The sequence below is a fragment of the Amblyomma mixtum genome, chromosome 10 (genome assembly GCF_055824585.1).
Source record: "Amblyomma mixtum isolate Tamu chromosome 10, ASM5582458v1, whole genome shotgun sequence".
Taxonomy (NCBI): domain Eukaryota; kingdom Metazoa; phylum Arthropoda; class Arachnida; order Ixodida; family Ixodidae; genus Amblyomma; species Amblyomma mixtum.
This window is the reverse complement of record NC_143021.1, coordinates 7434439-7462284: the sequence shown is the minus strand read 5'-3', so window position 1 is coordinate 7462284 and position 27846 is coordinate 7434439. Positions and strand designations below refer to the sequence as shown.

Here is a 27846-nt window from a genome sequence, read left to right as displayed (position 1 = left end):
CAAGGAACACAGGGGAGTGATCATTTGTGTGCTCCTTGTTGCATTTTTGTTCTTAACCCGTTTGTGCTGTTCCAGCCAAAAATACATCTTTTTTTTGTTTTCCAACTAGTTTTCCTGTTGGTTTATCATATCCATAATCATTCTCAAATTTAGTGGAGAAATGACCGGAATATTTTAAGTTCTATGCAAAACTTTTGTTCCCTCTCATATTGCTCACGATTCACAGGACGGACAGAAGTGCAGATTCCAGGAGTGCATCGCACATTGTGAACCTTGACTGCAGATTGTGCATGCAGTCAAGAGTCAAGAGCGACTATGTTCTCGCTCAAAGATTTTTTAGGTGGTCTGCTGAAATGCTAGCTTTGCACGCAAAGCAGTGATTGCGATTATGAGTATTCCTGCTTCAGCTTGACCTTTTCATGTCTGCCTCTAGACTCCTTTGCCATGGTGAAGAAGTCTAGCAAGCTAGTGAGGAGACTGCAGGCCCTCCTTGAAGCTCCAAGGCAAGCAGACGTGCCAAAGGCTGTCACTGTAAGCGTTTGCTTTCTGAAAGGTATTTCTCCTATTTAGAAGAAAAGCAAAAGCTCTGTCACTGGTGTTGATACTTGCAGTGACACTAAGGACAAAGCAGTGAACAATTGATAGCAAGAATATTAGTGTGACATTAGTTGATGTCAAGAGGGCAGCATTAATAGAGCGCTAACATAGGTGTCTGGCATTCTGTTGCAATTAAAGAAAAAGAAGTAGACCTGGGTTGGTGGTGATCTACAGTCTATTGCATGAGCAAAGAGCATGAGAGTGTAGAGGTATCTAGCATGATATGCGGTATAGTAGCAAGATTGGGGAAATTGCATATATGATGACTGTGGCTGGCCTAGCCCCGGTCATTTGGCTATCTTTGGAGAGGTCTTTGGTAGGCAGGGGTATTTACTTAGGTGATGATCAGCGGAGCGAAATTTCGTATGGTTGCTATGTTGGTTCCTGAAATGTGTGCGTGCGTGTGTGCGCGTGCGCGCGCGCGCGTGTGTGTGTGTGTGTGTGTGTGCGTGTGCGTGTGCGTGTGTGTGTGTGTGTGTGTGTGTGTGTGTGTGTGTGTGTGTGTGTGTGTGTGTGTGTGTGTGTGTGCGTGCGTGCGTGCGTGCGTGCGTGCGTGCGTGCGTGCGTGGGCGCGCGCGCGCGCAGGGGGGGGGGGGGGTGATAGCTACATTTGGGTGCAGGCAGAAGAGGCACAAACATGTTTCAGTGCTAAACTAGCATCACTGCATTGAAATAAATCGAATGAAAGGGCACTGTTGAAGAACTGCAGTAGGGTAGGGCAAAGTAATTCAATGTTTTAAAATTTTAACCTAGAGTTTTTGGCTCATCATAGCCTCAGTTGCTTTTGCGCCATTAAAATCAATATAACTAACTTAACCTAGAGTATGGAACAACAAATTTGAAAATTGCTTCATCAGCTTTTCTGACCCACCCTTTAAACGTTAGTCCTGATGTCAACAGGCGGGTGTTCGGAACTGGTTTACTGCATTTCATAACTGCTGCGAATTAGATTTTTTCGTACGAGAAGCTAGCACTGGAGTTACGGTCTCTGCCACTTTGTCTCGCAATCAGGTTTATTACAGCTGAGCTTCGCTACAAAAAAAATTCACTCGAACAGAAACTTTGCTGTTGCAAAATCAGCCTACAACTGTGAGAAATTAACTTCATTTTTCATGAATGTTTTCTTCGAACAAATCGCAGAGCCTTGCAACCTTTTTCCTGCTTCGGCATTAGTGCTGGGACGCAAACTTCTCCACTCTTCAGGCTCGCAGATATTGTTACGCACTTTGCCGTTTTCTAGTCCATGACAGTATTGTCAACCAATCTATCAGCTTTACTGGTATTGTTCAGCCATGTGAAAAAAACGGCCTGAGAAATTTCTTCTTTTTTTGGCTAAGTGGCTGGCAGTTTTGGGTACAGCTATGAATACATACACGCCTACATACAAAATACACGCCTGACCGGCCTTGAGAGTAATAAAATGAAATGAAATGAAATGAAACATTGTTGTACCTCCGTGTGAACACATCACTCCATATGCCAGCCAGTGTTTGCCTTCAGTGCACACAGACAACAGAATGGCCCCTGCTTCCGTGCAACAGGTGCTTGATGGCTGCATCACTGCGTGATTGTCGACAAGTGCATGTGTTTGGGTCAGTTCCAAATAGCAAAGCAAATACAACGTAGTGGCAGGAAGCATGAAAAAAGAGACAGGGTGGCAGAGTAACCACCACAGCTAGCGCTTCGTTGTCACTCGCTTTAGTAATTAGGTTGAGGTGTTCAGCTGAGCCTGTAAGCTAGAGGTCCATTGAAGGCCATGCCAAATTTGGTTGCATTTTTGTTCTTTGTAGTGATGCTAAGACAGGTGTACGTGGATCACCACATGGTGTTCACGTGCGACCTCTAATATTTTGTAATCAAGTTTCTTCTCACTTGTTTCAACAGCGGAGTGTTGGCTTTGATGTCAAATTTCTGTATAGGTCGTGAAGCTTGAGAAAAGCTGATATATTCGCTGCTTCTTCATCTATGTTCAGTCTCTAGGCAGGCTGCCAGCATTGTAGTGAAGTAAAACGACAAAGCAGCAGTTGTATCACAGGACATAGTAGTAGCGATAAAAAAACAAGGACGACAGGGTAGAGAAAGACAACACAGGCGCTAGACATCAACTGACTTTATTCTCGAGAAGAACAACGAATTTATAGGCGACAATCAGGAGCATAAAAAATCAGCAATTGAATCGCATGCGTGACGGCACTTCCCCATACAAGAACCTCAAATCTTTAGTGCACAGATAAACACTTGGTTTGCTCACGCACGATTGCCTTTCCATGTGAATGAGAAAGGCTTCCAATACTTCCCGCTCTTTCTGATCTGCATTGACATATACGTATCACACGTGTCTGCTCAAACAAAGGGGTACATGTCTTTTTTTTTTTTTCATCATGCTTACAACGGTTGCAATGTGCCGCCAAGTGTCCAGGGCCTGATATCGCAGCTGCCAAATTCTTGTGCTCCATGAGGTGAACATTGATGCAACGGCCAGTTTGGCAGATGTAGCACTTTCCGCAAGATAGCGGAATCCGATAGACCACATTGGTCCTGCAGGCCATAAACGGCTTCCCATGCTCGATGGGGCATGGCAGTTTTCTGTTGCAGTCATCATTCACAACTCTGCAAAGTTTCCCGAGTTTGTTGGGTGCAGAAATAGCGGGAAATATTGGAAGCCTTTCTCATTCATATGGAAAGGCAATCGTGCGTGAGCAAACCAAATGTTTATCTGTGCACTAAAGATTTGAGGTTCCTGTATCGGTAAATGCCATCACGCATGCGATTCAATTGTTGATTTTTTTTATGCTCCTGATCGTCGCCTATAAAATCGTTGTTGTTCTCGAGAATAAAGTCAGTTGATGTCTAGCGCCTGTGTTGTCTTTGTCTACCCTGTCGTCCTTGTTTTTTAGCGCTACTACTATGTCCTCTCAATCCAAACACCAACTAGCCCAGCTTCTCCCTTAAAATTTGTATCACAGTTTTTGTCATGCTTCACGTGACCTATATGGACCTTTGACGTCATATCGATTGCTTGGCTCTTGAAACTGAAACAAATGAGAGATGCAATTCGATTATAAATTGAACGGCCGTAGACTACTGCCACGTGATAATCGATGATTAAGGGGGGACCCTGGTCTTGAAAAGAAAATTTTGTTAATCTAGTCATAGTTATGAAATTTTCAGGGCACATGTATTGCTGTGCGCTGATTCTATATCTGTCATTTAATTTCATATAAAACAATTCCTTGAGCCCTTATGCGCTTTTTATGGAAGTATTTTGCGAACATTTTTCAAGAAAATTTGCAGCGGGAAGCTCTCTGAAATGCATGCCATTGGGTTCTCTTGATGCCAAGGAATGCAATAAGGGTAACATTATCGTGGTGGAAAAAACAGCGCAAACTTAGACAGAAAACACAGAAAAGAGGGGAGACACTACAAGCGCTGACTCGCAACTAAGGTTTATTAGAAAGAACAGAACACACTATATACAAAAAACCACCCACGACTGCGTACGTCATAACAGATTACGTGCAAGTGTGCAAGATAATCTAAACAGAAGCATCGCGCGTGTGCACCTGGTTATTTAAGTACCTAAATCCCAATTCTGACAAGGCCACTGAAGGATCACTCACGCACCGTTTGCCGGTTTTTCGGATAAAGAACGCTTCCATCAGCTCCCGGGTCACCTTATCTTGGTGGAAAAAAGCACATCAGTTTTCGGGAAAAGAGGTGTGCATTTGCAAACCCGGCAGTGTGCGGGAAGGTTGTCTCGCGAGTCACTGCCGAGTAGGTTGCGGTGCTCAAAGAGCCTTACATTTACACAGCGCCCCGTTTGCCCGATATACACCTTACCGCAAGACAGTGGCAACCGATATACAACACCCTTTTTGCAAGGAATGAAAGGCGCCACATGTTTTGTTGTACAGGCGTTGCGATTCTTGTGGCCACCAGCCGCCAGTTTTTTGTCCCCTTGTGGGCAAATTGCAGCGAGCTTCTTAGGAGCCGAGAACACCACCCTAATATCGTTATGTACAGCGCGAAAAACTAAGACAGGGGAAGAAACACGCAAACAAACAAGCGCTGTTTGTTTGCGTGTTTCTTCCCCTGTCTTAGTTTTTCGCGCTGTACATAATGTTGAACCTTCACCAACTCGCCCAGTTTTCTGTTCTACTAATATCGTACCTCTTTGCCACGCTCTTTAACCCATGGGAAAGCCTGTGAGCGTACGGAATGACGGCTGGCCTACGGCGCTCACTGTCAACACGGCCTATTCCGTTGGCTCCTGTCTTAACCCACCTAAGAACTTTTTCTCCTGCCCTGGAGATGACGTGGTCGGGAAAACCGCTGCTTTTCAATCGTACGACTTGCTCTGTCACACTTTCCGCAACACGGTGGTGGCACGACCTAGATGTGGCGGCTTTGAGGCACGAAACCGCGATACCGTCCTTGATTAGTTTTGAGTGCCCTGACTCATAACCGAGGAGTGGCTTGACGGTGCGCGGGCGATACATCCAGCAAAGGTGTCCCGGAGTAGCTCTCAAAGACAAGTCAAGAAAGGGGTTTGCAAATGCACACCCCTTTTCCCGAAAACTGATGTGCTTTTTTTTCACCAATATAAGGTGACCCGGGAGCTGATGGACGCGTTCTTTATCCGAAAAACCGGCAAACGGTGCGTGAGTGATCCTTCAGTGGCCTTGTCAGAATTGGAATTTAGGTACTTAAATAACCGGGTGCACACGCGCGATGCTTCTGTTTAGATTATCTTGCACACTTACACGTAATCTGTTATGACGTACGCAGTCGTGGGTGGTTTTTTGTATATAGTGTGTTCTGTTCTTTCTAATAAACCTTAGTTGCGAGTCAGCGCTTGTAGTGTCTCCCCTCTTTTCTGTGTTTTCTGTCTAAGTTTGCGCTGTTTTTTCAACCATGAATTCACACCAACTAGCCCAAATGTCTGCTTTGCTAACATTATAATCCTGGCTACCATAGAACTTCAGTTATCGGGTACTGAAGCTGCCACTTCAGAAACAGGAATACGCGCTTTTCTTCTCATTTATGAAGTGACAAACTCTTCAAAACTCTGTAACTTATGTTCTATGATATCAAGGAAGACAATTTTACCCTTATTGCATTCCTTGATATAAAGAGAACACAATGGCATACATTTCAGCAAGTTTCCCACAAGAAATTTTTTCCAAAGCTCTTCACAAAATACATGCATAAAAATTACATAAGTGCTCAAGGAATTGTTTTACGTGAAATTAAATGACATATTTAGAATCGGTCTAGAAAAATGCATATTCCCTGAAGGTTTCTTACCTGTGACTTCATTAATGAAAGCGCCGCCGCGGTGGCTCAGTGGTTACGGTGCTCGGCTACTGACCCAAAGGAGGCGGGTTCGATCCCGGCCGCGGCGGTTGAATTTCTAAAGGCCCGTGTACTGTGTGATATCAGTGCATGTTAAAGAACCCAAGGTGGTCGAAATTTCTGGAGCCCTTTACTACGGCGTCTCTCATAGCTGAGTCACTTTGGGACGTTAAACCCCATAAACCAAACCAATCATTAATAATTTTTTTTTTTCAAGACCAGGGTCCCTACTTAACACTGTCTCATGCATGATTACAAAGAAAGCATGCAACGAAAAATTAGGCTTCTATACCACTTTAATGTTTGCACTTGGTGAATAAAATAAGATCTGGGAACAAAAAGCTTGTTAGTGCCCTTTTTTTCATGTTTTATCCTTTCTTCGGAAGAGTTGTATCATTTTATCGTTTAGTCTGTGTATCCTCCCATTGAGTTGGCTGCTTTCTTTTTGTGTAATGGGAACGGAAGGCTCGGGAGTGCATCCGTAGCCAGGTTATGCAGCGACATTTGAGTTGGCATTTGCAGCTAGTGCATGATGTGGCGGTGTGCGATACGTGTGGTCGAGAGCCTGCTGTGAGTGTGAGGTGCACGCTGACTTTGGCAGTTTTTTGTGAAACCAAACGGCATGCATCTTTTGATCTGTGGAAACAAATTTGGAATTTCCTGTATCTCAAGTTGCAAAGTAAATTTTACAGTTCACTTTTGCTTTATTATAACTTCGTTAAAGGTGCAGTGAAGAGAAATCTGAACTCGTCTTTTTGACGCGGGAACTCTATCTACACGTTCCGAGCACTCTTGGAAACCTCGACTTATTGCCCTGTGTGGCCGATTTCCCTAATTAAATCGAATTAACGTCCGGCTCCCACCATTTTGTTTGAATTCTCCCCGTACGGTGGGCGGAGTCGACCAACGCGTGTAGTGCCTTTCATCCAGCCCCGTGGCGGCTTGCCGCTCTGCCATCGGCGGAGTAATACGTAGTAATCCGTAGTAGTAAATAGTCCGCGCGTATTTTTATTTCGGCGGTCTTATTTTGCTATTATATTGTCTGCGAATGAAACTATTTATTCACGAAAACCTAAAAAACAAAATAAAGCGAAAGCAAAGCCTCCACGGAGCTGGCTGAAAGGCACTCCACGCGTTGGTCGACTCCGCCCACCTTACGGGGAGAATTCAAAAAATAAAGGCGGGAGCCGTACGTTAATTCGACTTTAATTAGGGAAATCGACCACACAGGGCAATAAGTCGAAGTTTCTAAGAATGCTCGCAACGTGTAGATCGAGTTCCCGCGGCAGAAAGACGAGTTCAGATTTCTCTTTACTGCACCTTTAAAGTCAAACCAGACTGAGATATCTGTTTTGGGGGAGAGGAAATCAATTGCACTGCCATGTATGGTTTGCAGATAGGGAATCAAGGGTACTGCACATGAAGCAGAAATTTAGTCGTTTGTAGCAGGGTTTGACTCTAGTGCCTTGGCATTAGTTTTTGCAAAAAGAAACACTTTACAAAGGGTATAGTATACACCTAGTCAGTGTTATGCCATTGCTGCAAAGAAAAGGCAGAAAGGACAGAGTTGCATGTGCTGGATAGCCCCCGCACTGAATTATTGGGGCAAGGCCTATCAAGGACACAATGGTCAGGTGTTACGCTACCGCTGATCATGGCTGTGGTATGAGGAAAAAATGGAGGACGCTTAAGCTTCGCCTGTAGTGGTGGGATTCCTTGCCAGTTTGAAACACCTTTGAACACAATGCATTTTTGAGGAAAGTAAATGGCGCAGTAATTGTCTCACATCTCGGTGGACACCTGAACCACACCTAAGGAAAGGGAGGAGGGTGGGAGTGAAAGAAGAGAGAAAGAGGAAGGAAATGAGAATTAGATTTGAGAAAAGGAATTGACTGTAGTAACTCGGTGGAAACCCCCAGCCCTGGGTCGCTGGTTTGAATTCCTGCCACAAGCTAGTCTCTAACTAAACTAGTAAGTTTATGCACGAAACACAGAAACATATGCACCATCCAGAACATTCTGCGACAAATGGTTGGCATGATACGATTTTTTCTGACGCGCAGTGCCAACAACTACTACTACTACGATGCCAACGGCTTTTCGATTGAATGAGCTGTATAGGCAGTCGTGTAAAATGTGACCTATTTTCCTGAGAAGAAACAACCTCAGATGAGTCAAATGGCATATGCTCGTAAAATAGATTGCGTTTATTTGCTGATACCTTTTCTGAATTTGCTTCGGGAGTGCACCAGGTTCTGGAATCGAAATATGTTGCAGAACCCGCTGCCAGGGTACTGTATTTCGCTTGATTTGAATGCACGCTCGATTGTAGCAGTCAGAAAAAAAAAAGTCGAATGCCTTCGATTGTTACCTGAACCATACGTTCATGTATTTTAACAAAACTTCTGTTTGTGCTAGATGGTGAATAGCTTATAAATGAAATGAAATTTTAGCGCACACGAAAAACGCACACAAGAGGAGGATACACACAGGACAGGCGCCTGTCCTGTGTGTATCCTCCTCTTGTGTGCGTTTTTCGTGTGCGCTTAAATTTCATTTCATACGTTTATGCTTTGATAAAGAAATTCACCTTGTTCTCATTTGTAAGAGTGGTCTTTTGTTGCAGCCACTAAAATGTCATGATGTAAATGGTGCCACTGGCTCACTTGCCTTATCCCATCTGGCTGGCAAAATCTCATCATTGCTGTGAGAAGCCGGCTTGCTTGTCACGCTCGTAGCTCACAGCATTTCACCCTCGATGCCTGTCATGGCATCTGAAATTCCGCACTTCTTGAAGGCCTTGTTGACCATGGCAAATAGGATCGTGTAGTATGCATCCTTCACCGCTAGCAAAGTCCTGCACAAGCACGCGTCATCCTGTTGCTTGGTGTGGATGTTTACAGCGTGTGAATGCGTGATTGCTAGCACAGACCGATGGAAGGAATGTGTATCTATTGCAATTGTGCTTTTATTTTTATGCAGGAAGACATAGGGGGCGGTGTCCTCGTCGAGAAGACTGTCATCAGCAGGCTGCAAGCTCATTGCCAAGGGCTGCCAACGAAATTCGCGAGAAGCCTTCTTCGGCATGAGTTTACCGAAGAGGAACTTCGGGGGAAGTCTCTATATGGAAGAGGCACCAATGCCCATAAAGGACCGTCCAGGGATGGACTGGATCCTGTGCGGCTGAATGCCGTGCTAGGTATGCACTGTTTTGTTTTCGAATAGTTAAGTTAAAAGTACTGTATGCATCTGTGAGACTGTGGTAGGAGGGGCATTCTGAAAAATTTTAGCCTTAATTCAGAGTCGCATGTTACTTAAACGGGAATTAAAGTTGGCATAGCAGTATTGTTATTGATTTAGAAAACTAGTTTTAAGCTACCTTTTCTTTCGTTTTGAGAGATGAAGGGGCCAGCTATTGCTTTGCTTTTAGGCAGTAGATTAGTTTGCATGTATAAAATGCGGCCTTTCTAACTTCAAGTATGTTCACAAATTAAATTTCAGTTTAGGTTTGCCACAATGCAATATAAGCCTTGCGCAAGTTTTGCATTCTAGAAGGCTATTTCTTGGTGCTGAAATTGAGCCTTGTATGATACAATATTTCCAAATACACACCATGTGTTATGGGACAATACCTTATTTACATGATTGTAAGACCACATCCCCATATTCAAAGTCGGGGGGGGGGGGCATGCCTGTGACATCAAATTGCAGACGCATTAGTCACTGGACTACTCGTCCACGCTTTTGCCATCGTTGTCACTGCTGCAATCCCACAGAACGTTGTTCTAACGTCGTTGTCCAGCGAAATCCTGCACTTCACAAAGAGCTGCACCATGACATCATGTAGAAAAGATGAAAATTTTTCCTCGTTGCAGCCACCAGACCTACTCACCCGTTGTGAAACATGGAACTTGTGGCTCAGCACGCAGTTGTTCCTTTCTTCGGTGTAAAGCCTGACCGCCATCTTTAATGTAGCTATGAACGAACGCTGAACACTTACTGTTCCTGGGGCACAAATGGCGTTTGACGAAGCGCTGCGTTAAAAACTGGTAAAACATGGCTGCCAGTCAAGTAAAATATATGTCGAACAGAGCCAAAGCGAAACTGTGCATGAGTGACGTCTGCTCTTCCATTGGCTACAGACACCTCCGGAAGCGCGGCCATTTTGAGTGGCGGCGTCACCGCGATTAGAACAGCAGCCCTTCCATCAACTATTGACACTCCCATAAATAAAAATAATTCTTCTGAACAAGTGCACAGAATAGCCGAATGGTACTGGGTGGAGCCGCCGAGCAAACAAAATAGCAACCACACTGTAGCATCCCTGATATCTCATTTGCCTCACATTCATTCATGGTGACCTACTTTGGTTTCGATTATAAGTTGACCCCCCTCCCACTTCGGATTTTGAAATTAAAAAAAATAGTTCGACTTCCAACCATGTAAATAGAGTACTTAATAACCTAATGCATGTATTCGCTGTTTCCTGACTTCGGTTCTTAAAAGTTTGAAGGCATGCATGTATTAAGGGTTGTTTAATTAATTGCCAGGTAGTGAATTGAAATTCCTAACTCTCATTTTGCTGTATAATGATTTTTGTCTGCCATTGTCTTTTTCTGTGCAAAAATTACTGACTGTTTTCTTACATATTTGCTGAAGTTTTTTGAGTAACATGACTGCCTTGAACTGCATATGCAACTTGCAAAATGCATGAATCCTTTTTTTGTATGTGTGTGTGAGCAGGGTACACGTGTGACCAGTTTCCTGCGGCTACACTGCTGCAGCTGAAGAACACCTCTCTTCAATGCTGAGCAGGGAAATAAAATAAGTTCAAAGAAGTTCGTATGTATGTGATTGCCATGCATGCAAGCCAGATTTTGATTTAAAAAGTTTTGACTGGTTATTTTGCATGCCTTTTCAAACAACATGGATCTTTGTATTTATATGTTTACATGTACCCACCAAAACGATGATGCCCGCCTCACAAGGTACACATAGTTTTTAAGTCACATGTTACATTTTTGGTGCCTCAAAGCTGCAGGAGCTAGAAAACTAATGTCTCCTTACAAATACACTGTAGCAGATTCATAAGAGTGTGATCGTAAAATCCGAAGGCACCACGTCACTTTCTACATGCGGTGGAAATTTTCACTCTGTCTTGGCGGTATAGCATGGAGGACTACTTTTATTTACATATCGCATTAAAACATGCCGGAATGTTACTCTGCCACCACAAGACACTCAACTACGAGCTGGGAAAAACGGCAGTAAAAGATTAAAAATGTAACTGATCAGCATCAAAGATTCTAATGCAGAAGCTTTTTGATCTGACATCAGACCCAAGAAGAAGGCATCAGAAAAGCATGCATTAGGAACACTCTAGAGTGACGGTGGCCAATTTGTTTTAGAAAGCCATTAGGAACGCATAAGGAAACTCAAAAGAAAGTCATAAGACAGTCAAATGAGCCTAATGCATAAAATCACCAGAATTTCCGAAGACATACATTACATATTTTCTTAAGGGATGGTCATAGAGATTGTGTGAGATTTTTCAGGAATTGTGCAATAAGCTTCATCTAGAATGTGCTCGGGTCATTGACAACACTACATTTGTGCTGCATGTAGCAAATTGTCTTTCCTGGAGGCAAAGGAATCATCTGTAATTTTGTATGTCGATTTGTGTCAGGCACATCGCAAAGCCAATGTACCCGGAAAAATCCTGTCAGTCACATCATTTCATTTAGAATTAATGTGAAACCAATCAGGTGTCACATTTTAAGCATATTTTAGAACATAAAAAATGACGCAAAACAATGCACCTTTAAGCAGTATTTATTTACTCCATTTCCATTCGACATAATGGAGAAGGTGAGAGAAAAAGCTGTGGACACAGCTTGACGCAGGCCTTTCCCCTAAAAGGCAAACAGCATAAACACAGACTTTTATCACCCGACATAAAAGAACAGTAAACAACGAATGACTAGAAACAATAGCTTATACAAATGTACATTATCCCCTTAAAGGCAAACAGCATAACCACAGACTATCAACCAACAGCGAACAACAGTAGCAGCAAACCACTAAAAACAATAGCTTACAAATGTACTACAGTCAAGCATAAGTGAAAAAGGCAGAAAAAAAGAAACAAAATTAATTTCGCTGAAAAAGCAAGACAAAAATGGCGAGAAAATCATTGGAGTTGCCAGTATATACAAATATAACGTGGATGCAAAAAGGAGCATGAATAGTATAGTATAAAATGATGGACAGCCGTAAAGGTACGTACAAATGACAAGTATATCATTTCATAAAAGAAAAACTCATCGAAATTCTTATTCTCTGAGAGTTTCAAATGGTACAAAAAGGCACAAAAAGGCTTACATAGGTACAGCTGCGCATTGACTGAAGCATAAAACTAATGCTGGACATTTAAAAAAAGTTTTGTGTTGCACGAAATAAGGCTTCTTTCGCATGTCTAGGATGAAGATTAAATCTTAAACATATACCTTCAGAAGCTTTATCCTGAGCCCAATTTGTTGCTGCAAGGCAACCCTTCTCATAATTTTGCCCAATGAAAGTGCAAGGACGCCAAATTCATCAGTTCCCTCGCATGTGTGTAGTGCCTCAGTAAGCTTCCCTAGGTGGTCAGCTATAGAAACATCATCGGCACTCCCCTGATGTTTTCTCTTTCTTTTGCCCTGCATAGGAGGTGTCACTGAAGCAGCCGCGGGATACAATGAGTCCAGGGATGCCTGGGCAGACGGCAGTGGATCGCTCGTGGCAGCTCACTCTCGGCGTCTTGCCAACGGCTCATCCGCCACTGGTGCAACGTGCAGGAGTGAGACCTGCGAAGATTCACAGTTGAGGTCCCACTTTTGCAGTTCGATGGCATCTTGCACTGAATCATCTGGTGCCAGGCTTTCTTCGAAGCCTGGCTGGATGGCGTGTGGTTGGCTGGCCTGTGGCTGGCTGGCCTGTATTCTGTAGTTGCCCGAGGTCCTGTATTAAAGATTGTACATGTACATTGCGGGGTTTTAAATAGGGGGAGGTAAATCCGTTCTCCCCGTTTAACCGCGGCTGACCCAGTTCAAAACTGCGCGGACCCCACCCCACAGACACAATACATACGTCTCGCGAGAACCACCACCGGGAGACACATCCCCACACACCCTCGGTATACGCCTACCAGTCACGGATCCCACACAGCTCCAGGTCCCCCGCCATATTCACCGCGAACTACTTATCAAACCTCTCCCCAAAAACATGCACCCCACCTACCACGAACCCCGACGCAGAGCTCACGCTCGGGTGTTCCACAAACACTATGGCGCGGAATCGTTTGCCGTTTGGGTGGATGCTGCATGCACAGGCAAAGACCCGGTTGTAGCCATCACAAACCCCTCCCTCTAACCGATTGCCACCCTTCACATAACCCCCGCTGCCACTTCCGAGGAGGCCGAAGAGGCCGCCATTGCCCTGGCCATCCCACGCACAGAGGCTCGATATATACTGTCAGATTCTAAAACTGCCATACTAAATTTTGCTCGCGGGAGAGTTCACGTCCCTGCGTTTCGCATACTGGACTCCCTCGCCGCGCACCCGCCCCACCATGTGGAGCTGATATGGGTGCCTGCCCACTCCGGGAATCCCGGAAACGAGGCCGCCAACGCTTCAGCCCGAGCTTCTCTCAACCGGGCACCGGCGGCCTCCAACCTGGGGTTCTCACGGGAGCGCATGCACTCATCCAGTGAAATGACGCAGGCCTGCAAAGCCGAGCGTCGGCTCTACCCCCCCACCTCATCCCTCCCTCGACAATTACCATCAGACACTTTGGAGGCGGCTCCAAACACGCACTTTGCCCTCCCCTTATATACGCTCGCGATATCACCAAGTCCACAAAAACCCTTCCTGTACCCTCTGCCACCACCCCAAAGCCACTCTGGACCACATTCTTTTCCTCTGCCCGGCGGATCCTCCCCCGAGGGGACTAGAGCACGTACCTTACCACTTGAGAGGCTTGGGAGACCCTACTGCGCTCCGAGGACCCGGCCAAGCAAACCATCGCCACATGCCGGGCTGCCAGCGTCATGAGCCTCCGGGAAATGAACGTTTGAGTGCAGTGGGGCCGTGCGGGGGCCCAAGGACCGACGTGTCCAAAACTCCCTAGTTCCAAATAAAGTTTTCATCATCATCATCCACCCCGTGGTCGCGTACGCTACCGAGCGCTCGCCGACCACGGCGAGCCTTGCTCTGAGGGAACAAAGGAACGACACACACTGGCTGACACAAACAAGGCATTTATTGTTACAATAACAATAACGCCAGCTAGCAACAAAATACCCTAAGGAATCGAGGACGTCCGACTCACCAGCACGGTTACGAGCGAATGTTCGCCCACGGTAGGGCAGAGAAAAACTCCGAGGCCGGGCAGGACGAGATGCGGGGTGAAAGTTTCTCCCCACGAGGGTTCTCGCCAGCCGACGAAGAGCTGCGCGCGACACGTCCGTGTGCTTTTCCGGTGCCGAGCAGAAGAGAGCCGTCTCTCCCCCGCGCGCGAGCAGCAAACGCGCCATCCGGGGCGCTGGTGTCGCTGCGACGCGACACCTCATAATCAAATGTGATGGTATCAATCCGGGTGTCGATGCAGGCCCAATCACTCTTCCTGAGGCCCTAGGGTTTAAAGATAACAATGGTCATGTAAATAAATCTGCAGTGGAAGTCAGCAAAAAGCGATTGGAGGATTGGTGGCTGAAAAGCAGAGATGTAGCATGAGGTTAGAATTGTAAGAAACCGTAGGTAAAGATCATGGCGATTCTTAATGAGAATTGCCAACACAGTAAACAAAAAAAATAATAAAGAAAGAAAAGCTGAACATGGTGGCAACTGCCACCACCCCGTTTCAAAGGGGGCGCTCCTATCCATTCATCAATCCAGCCGACGCCATCCGTGGCGCTGGTGTCGCTGCGACGCGAGCGTCCTCCCCTGTTAGTTAAAGTAACACAACTAAAGAGAGTGCGTTGCGGGGGAGCTAACCACAGTTGAGGGTGCATTGCGGGAAAGCGAACAACAGGGGTCGAGTGCGTCCCACAATATGCAGCATAAAGTTCACAGCTTCTGCTCTCTGAAATGTGTGTATATACACCAATTTAAGGTCATAGTGTACTTAGTTGTATATGCATAGCGGTAACCCCAAGAACTGTGTGGGGAGGGGCTAGGTTTATGTTGTGACGGCACATGGCTGTCTCGCACACTAAGCATACTGTGCAGTTCATCGCCTAGTCGATACAGTAGCTAGAGAGCTGCAGTAAACCTGTATCATCACATCGCATTCCTGCCGCCACTTACTGAACAATGTGTTGTAGGGCATAGTGAGTTAGATGGTGCTTAGCTATCGCTCCGCAGATGATACAAGAAGACATTGTACATAGAATATATAAAGCGTATTGCAAATTGCCCTGCTTTTCATGCATACAAAGCTTAGTTTGGTTTATGAGGTATAAAGTGCCAAATAACTAGCGCTCCGAGGAACACCATGGTGAAAAGTTGCAGATAATTTCGTCCACCTGGAGCTAATGTGAACTCATATCGCACAGTATATCAGCATCTTGCCTCCATCAAAAAAGTGGCCACTATGGACAGGATCAAACCCTGATTTCCCGGCTCAGTGGTCAACTGCTCTAACCTCACAGTCACCGTGATGCAACATACATGCATATCAAGGAACGTACCTTACCTAGACAATATGTGAAAGCCTGAAGTCCTCAATGCACTTTTCTAGCATACATGTCGCAGAGAGCAGGGCTTGTTATATGTCCGCACGTGCAATGTTTTTCTCTCAAGAAGAGCTTGACGAGGAAGTGCATTTTCTGAAACTGAATCCTTCATGGTCATTCAGAATGCAATGTGAAGGGTTTTAAGCCCTGCAATTGAGATTTCAGTATGTCAAGTATGTTTTTTACAGTCGCGCATATATACTGTAAAACCTCGGTGATACTTTTTTTTCTGTTGCGGGGCAAACGTATTATCCGGGAAAACGCATGATCCAACCCGCCTCATTTTGAGAAATGTACCTCTTGAATAAGGTAAACAAACATTTATTGACCATTTCACTGTACAAAAACGTTGATTGGCATTTCTCGGCACAAGAGCTGAACAGATCCTATTCCAGTGCTCAGTGAGTTCAGTTCATTTTAGCGCTGTCTTTAGCGCGGAAGGAAATTGGTAACGCATCCTCTCCGTCGTTGGCAATGACGAAAGTGACAAAAAATCTCTTCCATGTCATTTTCGTACCCTTTGTCTTTTTGGGCCCAAGTACTGTGGAAACGCCATAGCGGCGGCTGATTGTCGCAGTGTTTCTGCTTTTTAAGCTGCGGTCCTCAGACTAAGAAAAAAATTGGCAGTGGTTTAGCTCCGGTTAAACCGGGCAAATTGCGATAGCAATTGTGCGCGCGTTCTTCTGGTGATTCTTCGGCGCGTTGCCTTCGCCTGGTAGCATTGCGGCGTTCCTGAGCAGTCAGGTGTCGAGATTCATCGGTGACCGATGACGTGGAACCACTCTGCGAGGTAGAACTTGTCGCCGAGCTGCATCCTTAGCCCGACGCTTTGCAAGACGTCATTCACGCTGTTCTGGCGTCTCTTGTGCACGTTGTCGCTTTCTCGCTTCTTCCTGTCCCTGCCACTTCTCGTTAGAGGACTGCATGGCAAAGCATTCACGCCAAGGCAAGTGCGCATTTATAGACGCTTTACAGCGCGGAACCATGGGCGCCGCCATATTTGGTCACGTGATCATTACGCCACGCTGCCAGGGATTCCACAGAACGCCATCGCCCGTTCGGCTGTACACCTCGCTTGTCGGTAAATTGGTTTTTGAGGAAAGGAAGTGTATCTGTCTCGCATATCTCGGTGGACACCTGAACCTCGCCGTAATGGGAAGGGAGGAAGATGGGAGTGAACGAAGGCATTATATTCACTAGACCCGCCTTTGTTCATTCCAAGCCATCGAGCTGGCATGCCAGAGTGGTAGCGTGCTCGTCTCACACTCCGGAGACCCTGGTTCGATTCCCCAACTCGACGAATTTCCTTCTCGGTGTTATTTATTTATGTGGACTGACTAGAAATTAGGCTAATTGCGTAACCGATATCATTCGAATGCCATCGATGTACTGCGTGCCAATGCTGCTAACGCCGGCTTCGAAGGCCAGAAGTGGCAGACTTCCTAGTGGAGCCACCTGTAGTAGACAGAGCAAGCTGCTCGGCACCGCTGCCGCGCGGCGCGCCGACGGTGCTGCCATCTGGCGGAGCGCGGCTGAAGCAACGCTGTCACGGTCATCCGTCCCTACCGACCCGGGCTACGCGACGAGGCGACACCTACAGTAATATTGCTAACGCAGTAATACCTCCTTGCCCTTAAGCACTGCGAAGAAACTTCAACGCTTCTTCTCTTCAGATCGCGTCCTCGCAAAAACGGCCGTCGCGAATGCTAGCGCGCTGTTATTAAGGCGAAAGCCTTTAATGCCTCGTCGATGTCGACAGAAGGCTGTCAGCAGAAGCTGGTCAGCAGAGGTGTCACGATTTTGACGGGTGTCCGCCGAGATATGTACGACAGTTACTGCGTAATTTCCTTTTGTCAAATACGATTTACATTTTCTTCATAACGGCCCCTCTTTCTCTTTCTTCTTTCACTTTCTCTCTTCCTCTACAAACAGATGACTTGTGTCCACCGAGATATGTGGGACAGTTATTGCATAATTTTCTTTCCTGAAATAAAATTTTCATTTTCTTCATTACGGCCCTTTCTTCTTTCACTCCGACTTCCTCCCACCTTGTACGGTGCAGTTCTGGTGTCTATCGAGATGATAGAGAATTACTTCGCCATTTCCACTCCACAAAAAGCGTTGCTTTAAATGGGCAACGCATCGCGCTGAACGGTGGTGGCGTTGCGTGAACTCCCTGGCAGCGCTACAACACTCGTTCGCGTTCCCCTCCTAAAGGGGAAGATTAAGCGTCATTAATTACCGCTTAATTATTATTTTGTAATCAATCTGCAATTAGCCATTAATTAGTAATTTGCCATTACTTAGTACTTAGTGATTAATTATGTGTGATACCATTCAGTGATGACGTCACCAGTGCCACAGAATCAGTCAAACTGGTGCAAAAACATTTTCGCCTCTACACACTTCAGACAGTCAAAGTGCCCCCTGAATTTTATTTCGAAAGCAATACTACGCCCATCAACGGACTTTCGCGTAGCGACGGTCGGCAGCCACGCTTGACCTCTAGAATGACCTCTGACGTCATGTCATGCCTAGTGACGTCTAAGCGTGACGTCATACCAGGGTACGAGATGGGCTACCAAGTGGAGTCGTCGCGCAGCGGCGGCCGGTATCCACGGCGCGCCGCGCTCCTCTTGCTAGAGGCGCTAGTGACGTTACGGCGTGACATGACACCAGGAGCGAGAGACGGGCTACCAACTCGGCTCGTCGCGCAGCGGCGGCCGGTAAACTTCGCTCGTCGGGTAACGGCGGCCGCTTGGCACAGCGCGCCGCGCTCCTCCCGCTAGAGGTGCCAGTGACATTATGGCGTGACGTCACACCAGAAGCGAGAGACGGGCTACCAAGTCGGCTCGTCGCGCAGCGGCGGCCGGTAAACTCCGCTCGTCGGGTAACGGCGGCCGCTTGCCACAGCGCGCCGCGCTCCTCCCGCTAGAGGTGCCAGTGACATTATGGCGTGACGTCACACCAGAAGCGAGAGACGGGCTACCAAGTCGGCTCGTCGCGCAGCGGCGGCCGGTAAACTCCGCTCGTCGGGTAACGGCGGCCGCTTGCCACAGCGCGCCGCGCTCCTCCCGCTAGAGGTGCCAGTGACATTATGGCGTGACGTCACACCAGAAGCGAGAGACGGGCTACCAAGTCGGCTCGTCGCGCAGCGGCGGCCGGTAAACTCCGCTCGTCGGGTAACGGCGGCCGCTTGCCACAGCGCGCCGCGCTCCTCCCGCTAGAGGTGCCAGTGACATTATGGCGTGACGTCACACCAGAAGCGAGAGACGGGCTACCAAGTCGGCTCGTCGCGCAGCGGCGGCCGGTAAACTCCGCTCGTCGGGTAACGGCGGCCGCTTGCCACAGCGCGCCGCGCTCCTCCCGCTAGAGGTGCCAGTGACATTATGGCGTGACGTCATACCAGGAGCGGGAGAAGGGCTATCAACTCGGCTCGTCGGGTAACGGCGGCCGCTTGGCACAGCGCGCCGCGCTCCTCCCGCTAGAGGTGCCAGTGACATTATGGCGTGACGTCATACCAGGAGCGAGAGAAGAGCTATCAACTCGGCTCGTCGGGTAACGGCGGCCGCTTGGCACAGCGCGCCGCGCTCCTCCCGCTAGAGGTGCCAGTGACATTATGGCGTGCCGCCATACCAGGAGCGAGAGAAGGGCTATCAACTCGGCTCGTCGGGTAACGGCGGCCGCTTGGCACAGCGCGCCGCGCTCCTCCCGCTAGAGGTGCCAGTGACATTATGGCGTGCCGCCATACCAGGAGCGAGAGACGGGCTACCAACTCGGCTCGTCGCGCAGCGGCGGCCGCTTGGCACAGCGCGCCGCGCTCCTCCCGCTAGAGGTGCCAGTGACATTATGGCGTGCCGCCATACCAGGAGCGAGAGAAGGGCTATCAACTCGGCTCGTCGGGTAACGGCGGCCGCTTGGCACAGCGCGCCGCGCTCCTTCCGCTAGAGGTGCCAGTGACATTATGGCGTGCCGCCATACCAGGAGCGAGAGAAGAGCTATCAACTCGGCTCGTCGGGTAACGGCGGCCGCTTGGCACAGCGCGCCGCGCTCCTCCCGCTAGAGGTGCCAGTGACATTATGGCGTGCCGCCATACCAGGAGCGAGAGAAGGGCTATCAACTCGGCTCGTCGGGTAACGGCGGCCGCTTGGCACAGCGCGCCGCGCTCCTCCCGCTAGAGGTGCTAGTGACATTATGCCGTGACGTCATACCAGGAGCGAGAGAAGGGCTATCAACTCGGCTCGTCGGGTAACGGCGGCCGCTTGGCACAGCGCGCCGCGCTCCTCCCGCTAGAGGTGCCAGTGACATTATGGCGTGACGTCATACCAGGAGCGAGAGAAGGGCTATCAACTCGGCTCGTCGGGTAACGGCGGCCGCTTGGCACAGCGCGCCGCGCTCCTCCCGCTAGAGGTGCCAGTGACATTATGGCGAGACGTCATACCAGGAGCGAGAGAAGGGCTATCAACTCGGCTCGTCGGGTAACGGCGGCCGCTTGGCACAGCGCGCCGCGCTCCTCCCGCTAGAGGTGCCAGTGACATTATGGCGTGACGTCATACCAGGAGCGAGAGAAGGGCTATCAACTCGGCTCGTCGGGTAACGGCGGCCGCTTGGCACAGCGCGCCGCGCTCCTCCCGCTAGAGGTGCCAGTGACATTATGGCGTGACGTCATACCAGGAGCGAGAGAAGGGCTATCAACTCGGCTCGTCGGGTAACGGCGGCCGCTTGGCACAGCGCGCCGCGCTCCTCCCGCGAGAGGTGCCAGTGACATTATGGCGTGCCGCCATACCAGGAGCGAGAGAAGGGCTATCAACTCGGCTCGTCGGGTAACGGCGGCCGCTTGGCACAGCGCGCCGCGCTCCTCCCGCTAGAGGTGCCAGTGACATTATGGCGTGACGTCATACCAGGAGCGAGAGAAGGGCTATCAACTCGGCTCGTCGGGTAACGGCGGCCGCTTGGCACAGCGCGCCGCGCTCCTCCCGCTAGAGGTGCCAGTGACATTATGGCGTGACGTCATACCAGGAGCGAGAGAAGGGCTATCAACTCGGCTCGTCGGGTAACGGCGGCCGCTTGGCACAGCGCGCCGCGCTCCTCCCGCTAGAGGTGCCAGTGACATTATGGCGTGACGTCATACCAGGAGCGAGAGAAGGGCTATCAACTCGGCTCGTCGGGTAACGGCGGCCGCTTGGCACAGCGCGCCGCGCTCCTCCCGCTAGAGGTGCCAGTGACATTATGGCGTGACGTCATACCAGGAGCGAGAGAAGGGCTATCAACTCGGCTCGTCGGGTAACGGCGGCCGCTTGGCACAGCGCGCCGCGCTCCTCCCGCTAGAGGTGCCAGTGACATTATTGCGTGACGCCATACCAGGAGCGAGAGAAGGGCTATCAACTCGGCTCGTCGGGTAACGGCGGCCGCTTGGCACAGCGCGCCGCGCTCCTCCCGCTAGAGGTGCCAGTGACATTATGGCGTGACGTCACACCAGGAGCGAGAGAAGGGCTATCAACTCGGCTCGTCGGGTAACGGCGGCCGCTTGGCACAGCGCGCCGCGCTCCTCCCGCTAGAGGTGCCAGTGACATTATGGCGTGACGTCACACCAGAAGCGAGAGACGGGCTATCAACTCGGCTCGTCGGGTAACGGCGGCCGCTTGGCACAGCGCGCCGCGCTCCTCCCGCTAGAGGTGCCAGTGACATTATGGCGTGACGTCACACCAGAAGCGAGAGACGGGCTACCAAGTCGGCTCGTCGCGCAGCGGCGGCCGGTAAACTCCGCTCGTCGGGTAACGGCGGCCACTTGCCACAGCGCGCCGCGCTCCTCCCGCTAGAGGTGCCAGTGACATTATGGCGTGACGTCACACCAGAAGCGAGAGACGGGCTACCAAGTCGGCTCGTCGCGCAGCGGCGGCCGGTAAACTCCGCTCGTCGGGTAACGGCGGCCACTTGCCACAGCGCGCCGCGCTCCTCCCGCTAGAGGTGCTAGTGACATTATGGCGTGACGTCATACCAGAAGCGAGAGACGGGCTACCAAGTCGGCTCGTCGCGCAGCGGCGGCCGGTAAACTCCGCTCGTCGGGTAACGGCGGCCGCTTGGCACAGCGCGCCGCGCTCCTCCCGCTAGAGGTGCCAGTGACATTATGGCGTGACGTCATACCAGGAGCGAGAGAAGGGCTATCAACTCGGCTCGTCGGGTAACGGCGGCCGCTTGGCACAGCGCGCCGCGCTCCTCCCGCTAGAGGTGCCAGTGACATTATGGCGTGACGTCACACCAGAAGCGAGAGACGGGCTACCAAGTCGGCTCGTCGCGCAGCGGCGGCCGGTAAACTCCGCTCGTCGGGTAACGGCGGCCGCTTGCCACAGCGCGCCGCGCTCCTCCCGCTAGAGGTGCCAGTGACATTATGGCGTGACGTCACACCAGAAGCGAGAGACGGGCTACCAAGTCGGGTCGTCGCGCAGCGGCGGCCGGTAAACTCCGCTCGTCGGGTAACGGCGGCCGCTTGCCACAGCGCGCCGCGCTCCTCCCGCTAGAGGTGCCAGTGACATTATGGCGTGACGTCACACCAGAAGCGAGAGACGGGCTACCAAGTCGGCTCGTCGCGCAGCGGCGGCCGGTAAACTCCGCTCGTCGGGTAACGGCGGCCGCTTGCCACAGCGCGCCGCGCTCCTCCCGCTAGAGGTGCTGGTGACATTATGGCGTGACGTCATACCAGGAGCGAGAGACGGGCTACCAACTCGGCTCGTGTAACGGCGGCCGCTTGCCACGGCGCGCCGCGCTCCTCCCGCTAGAGGCGCTAGTGGCATTATGGTTTGACATTATTCCAGGAGCGAGACGGGCTACCAACTCGGCTCGTCGGGTAACGGCGGCCGCTTGCCACGACGCGCCGCGCTCTCCCCACTAGAGGCGCTGCATATGCAGTATAAAACACCTCCTTTCCCAACCTACCAGACTTAACCAAAGCTAAGCCCCCGCAAATTTTTTTTGCTTGCGGGAGGACTCCAGGAACTCTCGTAGCGAACGGACGCACCTCGAATGCGTTCCGTATTTCTCCAGCAAAATTCCATGTTCCTGGTCACTTGACGGTAACCTTTTTGCCCTGGACGTAAAAGTACCGCTCCGGCCCTGGTGTTGTTTTTCTGAGAACCAGGCAGGCAAGATTTCCTGAATTTTTGAACAGTTTCGTTTGGCCACGCCAGCAGCAACGGCAGCTAAGCCTAAAAGCTGCCGCGCGTCCTCGGCGCGTTCGCGCGCAGCTGCGGCAGCGACGACGCGTCCCCCCTACACGAAACGCGATTGCTAGCGCTCCCATCACAGTATGGCAGTGGAAATGCAGGGGTTTCAAGGCAAAGCGGAGAGCCCTGGAGCATACCCTGCAGGCCCAGCCATACACACCCCACATTATCGCGCTCCAAGAAATGTACACCGACACCAAACTCACCAGCTATGCCGTTTACAACCAACCGGTGGCGCCGGGTCTCCACCTGAACACCGGCATCCTCATACACCGCAAACTCACAGCCAATCAGCTCAATCTTGACTACGCCAAAGTCCTGCAGAGTTTCGTGCAGGTCCTTCCCAATAGCTGAACCCAATCCCCGCTCAACATCTTAAGCGTGTACAGCCCCCCAAATGACAAGAGCACTAAGGTAGCCACTCTCCTCCGCAAGGCCTGTGCAGCCGCGAAGCCTGTGGTCGCAAAGGAGCCAAGGTGTGGGAAACAGCCCAAACACCCACCGTTTCGGCAACAGCGTCACGCAAGACAGCTGTCCGGACCTCACTTTCGCCCGCAATGTCGCAGCCGCGCGCTGGGGCAATCTCGGTATGAACATAGGTAGCGAACACTATGTTCTCAGCACTTCCTTTACTGCCACACACGGCAAAGCCTCCCCCCCCCCCCCGTCGCACTGTCACACACACCAACTGGGACGCTTTCTGGTACGTGCGAGCTGAGTGTCCGCAGAGCTCCATAAACGACCTCGACACATGGAGAGAGACACTGCTCAGCGACGCCACCAACGCCACCTCCATGGCCACCCAGGAGGAGGATGTCCCTACCCCCGACGCCAAACTCATGCATATGTGGAAGGCCCAGCGCAGCCTCCATGCTCACTGGCACAACCGCCCTCTCAAGCTTCGCCTCGCTCACCTCGAACGAGAGATCGAAGCCTACTCTGCCAAACTCAGTCAGGAGCAATGGCACCACACTTGTGACCGCCTCAACGGGCAGTTGGGATGCAAGAACACGTGTTTTCTGCTCAAGCACTTGCTTGATCCGACACACACCAAGTCTGCATCCCACAAGAATCTCAACCACGTCATATATGCGTTTCAAGGCACCAACGAGGAACTCCTAGTTACCTTGAAAGACGAATACATCAACACCTCCACAGACATACCCATCCCCTCGGAATACATGGGATCTAAGAACCCAAACATGAACAGGGACATCATGGCGTCGGAAGACCGCGCCGCCCTCAACCACATGAAGACTACAGCTGCTACCGGCGACGACCGCATCAACAGCAAGATGCTACGCAACCTCGACGACCATTCGGTCGAAGCACTTGCGGACCTTTTCAACCACCACTGGCATGAAGGTCGCCTTCCAGACTACTGGAAGCATGCCAGAGTAATCTTCATACCAAAACCAGGCAAATGACTCGGGCTGGGCAACCTCCGGCCCATCTCGCTCACGTCTTGCCTGGGGAAGGTTATGGAGCACGTAATTTTAGACAGACTTCACACCCTCATACGAGCACATACAAAGTGATTTACAATACAATGCAACTCGTGCAAAGTAACACTCGACAGAGATTACAATACAAAAGAATTATTGCACCTAAAGTGCACTAACACGAGAGGCATCAAACAAAACAAAATTTGTTCACCGTACACTGCGACAGTCCGACGACCAGAGGTTCACGAAGGAGCCGTCCCGCAGGCTGGTGCACACTGCCTCGCTGATCCGTGGCTGGGCGAGAGGTGTTTATCCGGGAGTCGAGCGGGAGCGCTTCTCTGAATCTTGAACGGCGGGTCGGGCTGACAGACCACGGTCAACGACCTTCATTTGTAGGAGTGCTCCGCGTCCGTTCCTCTTTATTATTTATTTATTTATTTATTTACAGAATACTGCAGGCCCTTCTGGGCCCTAGCAGGAGGGGCAATACAGTGCAAAATGAATATACAAAATAAAACACTGAAAGAAAATTCGAAACACAAAGCAAATAAGTTAGATGGCGTCAATCTTCTATTTCTTCAATGGAGTCAATGTCACATAGTGCTGCTAAAGGTAAAGCATTCCATTCAGTTACGGTGCGGGGGAAGAAGGAGTATTTAAATAGGTTAGTTCTGGCGGTGAATGGAGTTAGTGAATCAGAGTGGCGATGTCTTGTTGGTCGTGGAGCGGAAAATGGCTTGACGTAGGGATCCGGGCACATTGACAACTTGTTATGTTTGAGAAGGAAAAGAAATTTTAATCTGAGTATTTTACGTCTTACCTGCAATGTTTGAATTCGGTTTGCTCGCATTATGGCAGTAGGTGAGTCGGTTGAACGGTATTTTGAAAAGATGAATCGAATGGCCTTGCGCTGGATCATTTCAAGCGCTTGAATGTTAGTTTTAGTAAATGGGTCCCAGACAATGCAAGCGTATTCTAACTTGGGTCTGATTAATGATGAATACGCTAAAAATTTCAAGTCCGCAGGAGCATTCTTCAGTTTGTGCTTGAGGACACAAAGTTTACGAAACCCTGATGCGCATACGTTACTTATGTGTTTGTTCCAGCTTAGATTATTAGTTATCGTCACGCCAAGATATTTATATTCAGTTACCTCCGAAAGTGGAAATGATGGAAGAGCGTAAGGGATATAAAAGGCTGTTTTTTTTCTTGGTTAATCTCATAAATACGGTTTTCTGAGCGTTAAGTTTCATGTCCCACTGGTTGCACCAATCCAGAATATTGTTTAGGTTTAAACTGAGTAATAGTTGGTCTTCACGACATGTAATTACATTAAACAAAACACAGTCATCTGCAAACAGCCGGATTTGAACGGGATGAGTAACTACTTTTACAATGTCATTCACATATATTAAAAATAACAGGGGACCGAGGACACTTCCTTGGGGAACACCAGAAGAGACAGGCAGGCTGTGTGAATAATGGTCGTCAATACTAACAAACTGCTGTCGGTTAGATAAGTAAGCTGAAACCGAGTTAACTATAAAGTTAGGAAGACCAACTTGTTTAAGCTTGTCAATTAATTTAAAATGGGAGACGAGGTCAAATGCTTTACTAAAATCCATGAAAATAATATCAGCATGGCCGGTTTTATCAAGTACAGATGCGAAACTATGAACAACCGATGTTAGTTGCGTTACAGTAGAATAGCCCTTCCTAAACCCGTGTTGAACGTTAGAAAGGATATTGTTATCGTCAAGAAAACCGATGATGAACTTGGTTATTATGTGTTCTAGTAATTTGCAACAGCTTGAAGTGAGAGAGATGGGACGATAATTTGATATCAGTGCTGCGTCCCCTGTCTTTAGAACAGGAACAACACGTGCAGTTTTCCACTCTGAAGGAATCACAGCTGATGACAAAGATGCGCGAAAAATAACAACCAGAAACTCGGAAAGCTTTTCGGCATACCGGCGCAAGAAAGCGTTCGGAATTTTATCAGGGCCTGGCGACGCTTTAGTTTTCAGGTTTAGGAGCAATTCAACAATGCCAGGTCTTGATATCGTAACAAAAGGCATAGTACAGGGCGTTTCAAAAGGACCGTGTTCACCACTTGCATTAGCAAAGACACTGTGGAAGTAGCGGTTAAATTGCGTAGCAATATCGTTTTTATCTGTGATAGGCTTGCCGTCGTGCATTATTCGGTCAATAGGTTTTTTCTTTTGACATAAGTGGTTCCAAAATTTTTCAGGTGAAGTTCGAATGAAATTAGGCAGTCTGTATTCAAAGTAATGGCGTTTAGCGGTCCTCACAGCTGCATTAAGGGATAGTTGAAAAGACTGAATAATGGAACGACTGGCGCCTCCACGTTTCAAACGTTTCACTTTTCTTTTCAATTGCAGGACTTCACGTGTGATCCAGGGAGAGGCTTTGCGTGATTTGATTATTTTATTAGGGACAAAGTTTTCAAGGAAGTGAGTGCATAGTGTTTTAAATTTATTCCATAGCTCATCAGCATTACTGCCTCGGAAACTGCTGAGGCAAAAATCTAAATAATCGAACACGCTCTCATCTTTCGCACGCGAGAAGTCCTTTACATAGCAGACTTTGGCCACAGGCTTTTTGCAAACAATATGGACTGGGAAAGAACAATGAACCAAATCATGATCGGAAATTCCCTGCTCAATTGAAACATGGTAGTCACTAATAGATCGGCTTACAAAGATAAGGTCAAGTGCAGAAGAAGTACAACCATGTACACGTGTTGGCTGCCTCACTACTTGCTGCAAGTCATGTCTCAACATAATATTAAATATGTGCTCTTCATGAGCAGCATGATCGGGATTAAGAAAGGGCTTGTCCCAGTTAATTGATGGAAGGTTTAAATCACCAATTAATAAGATTCTGTCATGATGAAAATCATTCATGAAATCAGACAGTTCACGTAGAAACTGCGGGGGGGAATTGGGAGCTCTATAAACTGCAATTACTAGAATGGACCGTCCCCAACAAGAAAGTTTTAACGCGAGGCTTTCATGGTTTTCAATTTGAGTTAGGAAAGAAGTGTCGATGCCATGTTTTACGAGTACGGCAACACCACCTCCTCTGGTAGATCTGTCCCGACGGAACACCCGGTAAAGGGGAGGGAAAACATCTTCATCATCAATTCCTTCGTGCAACCAAGTCTCTGTGATTACAACAATGTGTGGCTGATACCCTAGAATTATGGATTCAAGATGATCGCTTTTATTTACCACGCTGCGCGCATTTATGTTAAGAAGCTTGAGTTCCTTGACAAGCGGTGACGCGAGTCACTCTTTACTCGGCTCATTTCGTATCTTGATTCTGCAATTGTTGGCCTCATCCCACGCGAAAATTTGCCCGTCCATTTTTAGTTTATCATGCACCAGAATAGGCTTCTTGCCTTGATCCCTATCAATTTTTGTGCTATCCCAT

The 27846-nt window shown here is 49.0% G+C and overlaps 1 pseudogene; it reads left to right on the top strand.

The window, feature by feature from the left end:
• The first annotated feature begins 441 nt into the window (after positions 1-441).
• Positions 442-10780, top strand: LOC149325076 (uncharacterized; annotated as a pseudogene).
• The last annotated feature ends 17066 nt before the right edge of the window (positions 10781-27846 follow it).